This window comes from Hypomesus transpacificus, chromosome 11, assembly GCF_021917145.1.
Source record: "Hypomesus transpacificus isolate Combined female chromosome 11, fHypTra1, whole genome shotgun sequence".
NCBI lineage: Eukaryota > Metazoa > Chordata > Actinopteri > Osmeriformes > Osmeridae > Hypomesus > Hypomesus transpacificus.
The window spans coordinates 16,493,261-16,502,114 of NC_061070.1; positions in this window are offsets into that span (position 1 = coordinate 16,493,261).

An 8,854-nucleotide genomic window follows, 5' to 3' on the forward strand; every position below is an offset into this window, starting at 1 on the left:
AGTGGTACAATGGCAGGTGACTTGAAAATGTGTTTTCTCTATTCCACTTAACAGCAAATGTCAGGCATTTATAGATGCATGATCACAGTGTATTTACATGAAAACTTCACATATTGCGTCTACACATATTTACACGACCTGTTTTGTTAATTCAGATGGGTTCTAATGTGTAACCTCTTTGACTAATTCCAGTGTCAGCTTTAGCCAAACACGTTACACAGTAGTCCTATGTCAAGTGTTCCTAACGTCCGATTTTTTTGGTCAATCTAGTCCTTAAAAGTTGGACAAAATGTGCTGCGGTATTGTCCTCGTGCTAAGAAGCAGTTATATGACGCACACCGACGCTGGAGGAGTCGATGTTCACTGTTCCAGGTATTTGGTTAGAGCGCTTTATGCAGAAATAATATAATGGGTGCATCGCTCACGGCCTCTGAGCTTAACATATGATGCTCCAATAACACCCCGTAATCCCCAGGCCTCGCTCCTGGTTCCATTAGGAAAGTGTGAAGGTGATTTAGAATGGAAAGAGGCTCACAACACTTGCAGCACCTGATGTATTATAAGTTACTCTGAAATTCATATGCTCATCATGATTATTGTTCCTTATAACGCCCCCCTTTCTCCAGTAATGTGAAGACGCCATATCGTATGTTATCTGACAGGGCATTTATTTATGTGGACAATAGGTAGTCTTTATGTCTTTCGTAAATGAATAATGTAACATTGTCTATTTCATAAAAACAGGCAGGTTCAGGTTTATTGATTAAAATGCATTACAATGAAAGGCTCTTTATAGAGCACTGCGCTGATGTCTATAAATAATGACATTGGCAATATCACCCAAACTTGTACGCACAGTCTTTTCTGTGTCATTTGTGTTGTGCTCGTCCGTTGCTCTGTCAAACTTGATTAAGCCTGCAGTAGAACGCTGAGATAAGTAGAATACTACGAGAGCCAAGGCTTTGATCACCCCGGACAAGTCGAGAGTTTATGCTGGGAAATCGCGTTAAAACATGTTTATCTGATAGGCCCTTTCCTTTCCCTTTCCTACCATCGTGTCGAAAGTCAAGTCCGATCTCATTTCACATAGAAACCCACGCAAGCAATGCCACCGTACAAGCTCAGCATATGGCATATTATAAAGCATGATAAGGGGTACACCATAGAGTGGTTGAATAACCTGTCTATACACACATTGTCTACAATTCATTTCATTAATGAAAGCAATCAAGTAATTTATTGCATATTGTATTTCTGTATTGATATAGCCTTTGCTTCAATACTTTCACTGCTGGTTGGTAACGTCAGCAAATATGCCTATTCGTAGCCATAGCCTAGCTCCTAAAAGGCTATATTATAGTCTATGTGGGAATGTTTTGCTTTAGCTATACATATCTCACCAAAATTGGAGTTTAAGGCCTACTTTTAGTTGTTTTCTAAACTCAATTGGCTTCTTTGAGGCATGCATGGTTTCTCCACTCAAATACACAAGAGATAAACGCTTTCATTAATGCTTTCTATCGTCATCAACCGCCGTGAGTGATCAATAGCCTATAGGGATCCAACGGAGCTTAAGGTTACAAACTACTGTGTCACCCGTGATCCTTGTCATTGTCTCAAAATTGTTTACTGCCATGTTTTGTGGCACGCAAACTCTAATCGCCACAGTAGGCTAAGTGTACAGCCAAACACACGGCTGCAGCTTTTGACATTACTCCACTCGATTGCCCGTTTACCCCCAAGTCAAGTTTGAGTCAACCATAAAGTGTAAAGGAGGTGGACCATGTCATATCCTTTAAGCATAGTTTTCTGTGGTAACCCAGTTATTGAAGAGAACGTTTTATTTAGCCTAACTGTAAAAAGATGTAACCTTACTATGGTAGTTAAGATTGCAGAATAACAGGATTCTGACAATTAGGTCTAAAAGATTACCTCAGAATTATTGTTTGTTTGCGTTTCCTGATGTAGGGGCGTATTCTCTCAATTCAAATAGCCTGTGCATTTCAATGTTCATTTTATTTAAATGTTCAACATTACGCATTTCAATGCATGTTATGAATCCATCACAGCCTTCAATTATACAATATTATCGATAATTTGCTAGAAATAGGACCACTTTCATGCAGTCACAATGCAGAGATTAATGTTGATTTCAAACAATGTAGGACATTATAGCCTAGCTAATGCAGCATGCCCAATGGTCAGTTATTAACCTACAAACTTATCGCCCTCACATCGAAATGTAGGCTACTTTTTGATGCATCACAACTTTAGCCTACTTATATAGAATTGTTTACGTCATCAAGTGAAAATGTTTGAAATGGCGATAGGGCTATAACCCAACAGTCAGGCCTCGGGTTCGAAATGTAGACATCTCTTACTCGCTATTACCTTACAGGATAATAACGAAGGATGCAGCGTCCACGGAACTTGTTACTCACGGGTGAGCAGCACCTGTCGAATTTGATTTTCGTCAGTGGCTCCACTTGGCCGGTGAGATCAATAGAGGACGTCTGGAGCGCGCCGGGAAACGCAGCGAGTTGCATTGCTGTGACAGGTACAAGCCCCGCGAGCAAGCCTGTGTCGTTGAGGGAGAGGGACGCCTATGCGGCCTTGATATCAACAGGTTCCACCGAGCAAGAGAGTGACCCTGGAAAAAAGGGAAATAAAAACTCATCAAAGGACCATATCATAACATTTAATGACACGAATCTTCATAATGTAGCCTTCCGGTGACAAATTAGAAATATGAAGGCGTAAAGGCCTTTGGTTTACTATAGATTATTTTATGCAAAGGACAGAGTCAAATTATATTAATAATCACAAACAACAATCTGTAAGAATTGTAATACTATGACATGATAACGATGGTAATAATAGCAATAATGACAATAGGTTAACAGACACAGAGGTCTCAATATTAATATTAATAAAGTATGAAAGTAAAGCCAAAATTAATGTATAAATTAGTTATATAGACTTTATTAATATTTACACATTATTATGATTACTTGTAAATATTAGCAGACCTAGTAGTATATCATTTGTATTCTTATGTATTATATTTATTTTATAGTAGGCTAGGCTAGTAGTAAGCATAGTAATAATATTAACGGAATTCATTATAAATATGATAAGTAGCCGAAGGCTAGTAGATCTACTTGTAGGCTTATATTGAATTAGCAAACCAAATGTTTGTTGTTTTGTATGTTATTAAGCTACATATAACAGTCACATGCAAATGTTTTTCATAATTATAATGATCGATTTGTTGTGTTTACTATAGGTTTTGGGGTTGGTTTGTAACCAGAATGCCAACAAACAGATTATTGTCAAACACCTTTGTCTTGGTCTTATATGTCAACATGAATTCGTTTATATCTTTCACTGTTCTATATCATTTTGTGTTAGATTGTTCAGCAATTTTTTACATATGGCTAAATCAAATGCTCTTACGTTTATTTGCACCTCAATCATATTTGTTATCAGACTCTTGAAAGCGCATTAACTTTAATATGCAACTCTTTGAGTTGTTAGCTTTGTTTATGATCTGGCTATATGTCATTGCTTGACAGTCGTCTGTACCCTGAATAAGCTGCCGGAGCTCACATCATACAGCATGGTTGTATCAGCCTGCAAGCTCTCACCAGGCACACCCGCTTCGTGCTATTGAGACCTCAATGTTTTCATACGCGTCATGCATTTATGAAACCACTGAACCCTATATCGGCTTCTGCGTAGGCCTATAGGCCTATAGCACGTCTTTAGAGCCTATCTGGTTTTTACTCACTGAATAGACCCACTGTGAATCTTTCTCTCAATCCATTCATATTGCATGAGGTGGATTTACGAAATTAATAGGAGACACCCTAACAGATGTTGGAGCGTCTCAAATATGTTTATGTGTGAATGACTGCTCGAGTAGAAGTCCATTATTCAATCACGATATCAATCATTAATGAAGGGCAGCTGTATAGTCTACAGACGCCCACTTTCTTCGGATGTTTCAATTGACAAAAATGATGAAAGGTCGGACCACTTTACGTTGTGTCATCATGGCCTCAATTAGACGCTGGCTTACTCCTGGGAAATAATTACAATGCTAATTTATTGGCCTAATTAACGCCAATGGGCATGTAAAAAAGTTAGGCTAAATAAAAGAAAAAGTAAATCCGATTTACGCCATTACTTGTTATTATTGCACGCATCCGTTAGCCGTTAGTGTTGGTCAAATACAGAAGTTTACATTTTGGAATTGTTGGACCTTTTACAAGATTTCGAGTAAATTGGCAAGCTTGGCTTTTGGGGAAGCCTTAACTGAACCATGGAACTTTGGATTCAGAACATGAGTTAGGTTATTGCACCTATTACGTAACGACTGGTCATGTTTGGACGCGTAACCTACTAGTGCTCTTGGCGAGTAAACTTTTGCTCACACCTCACACAATGGTGCGTGCGTTCTCTGGCCATGGTCTTATCTGGGTTAAACGCCACGGGGAGGTAATGGGAAGTTATTGGAAGGTAGGCCGACAAGGGTGTCCGCCATGTTCCTGGTTCACCGCGGGGTTAAAGAGACTGTTGATATCTTTTGTTTGCTTTCTCCAAAAATCCGCTTCCTTCCTAAAAGAGGATGTGTCCTGCCTGCCATTGCGGCTTTCTGGCCGCTCCGTCACCAGCCTGCGCCGTGTTTGTTTTTTTACTTTTATTAAACCTTCCCCAACAGGAAAACAAATAATATCACTACGTCATTGGCCGTGGCTTTTCTTCGTCTGTGTGGGTGTTGTTGAACACAAACCTTGTCCTCGAACCCCTGAGAAATGTTTTTGTCTTGAGTTCCAAAGTTACTTTTCTATTTTTGGCCCATCACCTCAACCTCTGAAGCGGTTTCCTATTGAACAAAACGATCAATTTCCTGTTACCCGTCCAATACCCCTTACAAAAGATTCCAGCATCAACGCCACTATACATGCAAGTAAAATATACCAATAATCCTTTAATATTGTAAAATTGTATTGTATAAATTGTACAATGTAATTTTGTTCCTATTAGACTACATGCTTCAATGTATAACACATTACACAAAATATGTTGAATTAAAAGTATCTTTGAAACTTGTTTTGGTATCATGTCTGAAAACTGCATGTACATTCTAAAGTAGTGGAGATCCTGTGAAGAATGTCACTGTATGTAGTAACATAGGGTACATTCCCACATCCTTACACTTGACACACACACTCACTGGAGGCACATTGGACACACACACACACACACACCTACAACACACCTGAAATGTCATAACATGAGAACTTATCATTTTCATTCTTTCCAGATAATGTTTGCCTTCGCAAAGTAACCTGGTAAGTACTATTCGCCCAGCCAATCCAACAACTTTTTTCCACTGCAGAGACCATCACATCGCATGTTTGGCCAGAACACATTGCCCTTGGACTGTCCTTGCATCTCAAACACTGTCGGAGCATTCCGGACAGTCCATCTCCCCAGTCTCTCCATCTTTTTATTTCTGTTATGTGGAAAGTCAACAAACGCACCACCATGGAGATGAATGATCCAAGGCCTCACAGGAGACTGAACCTCTGACTCCTCCTTTTGGCCCCCCAGAGCTGTCCAATCCCCTCCTCATTCTCCTCCTCCTTCTTCTGCTCCCAGTCCTGGAACCCTAGTTTCCTCTCATCTCATCTCTTCACAACAAACCAAAGAAGCAGGATGTGGGAGGGTGGGAGAAAGGAGGGTGGGAGAAAAGAGAGCTGTAGGTAGGTCAAGGGAGAAAAGTTGGAACTGCTGAACAAAATCACAAATGCAGGTACAGAGTGAATTAGGAAGTGAAGGCCAATGGAAAAAAAGGAGATTGTGAAAGAGGTGTGATATCGACAGAAAAGGATGATGAGGGAGATGAGAAGCTGAATAGAGAGGGAGGACCAACAGCAGGAGGGAGAGAGGGGGCAGGGTTTCGCTTTTATTGACACACAAGCAAGCCAATAGCAAGTTAGACAGTTTTGTATCGTTCTACAAATGACAAATTGTCATTGTTTGTTGTCCTTGCATCACTTGACACCAACAAGCCAGTAAAGTCCCAACAAGTCCCCCAGCAAACAGTTTTTTCCAGTCACCCAGGGGTAAAGGGGCTGGTCAGCTGCCTATCTGCTCCAAGCATACTGCCCCAGAGATGGGCTGAGTGGCAGGGGCTGGTGGCATTCGGTGAACGGGGTTGGCACAGAATTAGGGTGATATACTTCCCTTCCTGCAGTCAGGGTGAAGTTAAACCCATTCCGTGTCCAAGAAGCAGATATGAACCGTGTCACATCTATTCAGGACCCCTCTTATCTGCTGTCAGGCAACGCTGGAAGTAAGTCCCCCCAGTTTTCAGTCCGGTCCTCTGGGACTAGCAGCAGGCGCGTGGGCTTGGCCGGTCATGTGATGAGGGTTCGATTCCCTCTGAAGTGAAGTGGATTGATTGGGACTGCTACTGACTGAACTATGACCTCCAGTCTCTAGCATATAGATGTGTTAGAGAGCATCCAGATATATTTTCTGTCAGTTTCATAAACAGTGCTGGCTTGAGCTGGCATCTTTTAGCGCCTATATGGTCAAATGGAAGGTTTGTCTTCTGCAATACCTCAGCTGTAAAAATCAACGGCAGCCTTGTCTCCTAACATTGACCCAGTAACCTTTATAGAGATGAACACTGCGAAACTTCACAGATACCATCTTTTATCCATTATGGCAGTTTCATTACACAGCAACATCTCTTTGAAATGCAGTTGGGTCTGACTTTTTGTCACTAACAATCTCCTCACGCGTAAACACTCACGGTTGAGGAACATCGTTGTACCAAGATGGTGTGTCTGAGTACCTCTCCACGGTGACCCTGAGGTCATCTACTGGAGCACCACTCCACATCTGAGCCAACACAGGCTGTTCTGAAGAGTTGGGAAAGGTTCTGGTGTGTGTGTGTGTGTGCTGGTCTATCCTGACGGGTTTGATGTTTTGCATGGGTGTTAAGATAATGAGAGATGAGAGATGATGATCAGGGGGTCTGCTCCTGATTCATCCTCACAGGGCTGTGTGTTGATGCAGGAACTGAGCCTTCCTGAGTGTGTGAGTGTCACACACACACACACACAAATAGACACAAGGACACAGACACATGTTGTACACACAGAAACACACATATTGGGATGGGGTGACCAGGAGGGTAGAACCCTTCCCATCAGGGTCTTTTGTTGTCTGGTTCTCTGATGATGATATCAGCACATTGTGGCAGTGACCCCCCCCCCCCCCCGCCCCCCGACACACACACACTCCCCCACTCCCTGTCACCCACCAGTCACCCTGGGAAGAATGGAGGGCTGTGTGGCATTGTTCACCAACGTCACAGTGTTCTGTTCTGTCATGTTTTTGCCTTGTCCTCTCTGACTCCTCCTTCACATACACGCACGGACACACACACACACACACACACACACATACTTCACTGGGTAAAAGGGTCAGCAGTGCAGAGGCAATTGTCCTGCTTTTGTTTGTGTCTGTCTGTCTGTGTGTGTGTGTGTGTCTGTGTGTGTGTGTGTGTGTGCGCGCGCGCGCTTGCTTTTGTGGAATAGCATGTGTGTGAACCTCCAAGACTGGGGTGTATCAGTTATGAGAGAGAAGAAATAATTCAACAGTTGCCTTTGTTGCTGTTGGCAAACAAAGCCAAACATTGCAAAACTAAAAGAATGATGTCTAATCGATTGTTTATGTGATAATGGCACAGTCGTTAACAACAGCCTAGTGGAAACAGTACCTGACTAATTATCTACACTTCCTTCAGGCCCCTGCATTTCTGCAACGCCTTGCCAGTGAGTGAAAAGAAAGAAGAGATTAAAATGCAAGCACTGAGTAAAAGCTTGGAACCTGATCCGCCAGCCACTCTCTGACAAACAAGAACAAAAACAAAACTGCAGCATAGCATTATACAGTATCCACCCGTGTAATCCTAAATGAAATATAAATTCAGTAAAAGGATTAGACTGTCCAGTGTCAAAGGAACCACTTACCATCACCAAAGGTAATTTGTAACCTTAGCAACTAGTAGAAATGGGGATTATTGCAGGGAGGTGGGTTGTCCTTGTGGCCTAAGCACAGCAGTGGCCAAAACTCAAAACCAGAGAAAGTTCATGAAACATGCATAAAAGGCTTCATGAATAGCAGACAAAATGTGTATATTTCTTTTGTCTGTTTCTCTTGTTTGCAGAAAAAACATGGACCTTGAGCCACAAGCACAGAGCTGGCCACAGGCGCTGAGCAGCACAAACGAATCCTCTCTGAACAGGAACAGCCAAATGACAGCTTTTGTGAGAGTGATCCAGTTAAATTATTTCACGTTCTTTGCCTTGAGAACTTCTCATAATGTTTAGAAAACCAACACCAGTTCACCTGTGTTTGCGAGAAGTGTTTGTACAAGGTTCCTGTTGAGGTTTTCTGGTGCAATCCACTGATGCAGTTATAGTTTGATTGTGGCAGCAGTGACATCTTTAAAAAGGAACCTTGAAGAACTGGTCTCAGCACTCCTGAAAGCCAGATGGTCCTGTCTCATTATAGTCAAGCAGACAGGGCAAATGGAGAGTCAAGTGTGCAGCGAAGTCATTACTCTTTCTCTGATTTGATGTTGATGATGTCTCTCTCTCTCTTGCTCGCTCACCCTCTCTGTTCCTTTCCCTTACCCTCTCGTTCATTCTCTTTTCCTCTCCCCTTTCCTCTCCCTTTTTCTATCTGTGTCTCTCTCACTCTCTTCTCTCTCTCTGCTCACTGGGAGAAGTTTGTATTTCAGTTTAAAGGGCTTCCTCCTATCGTCTGG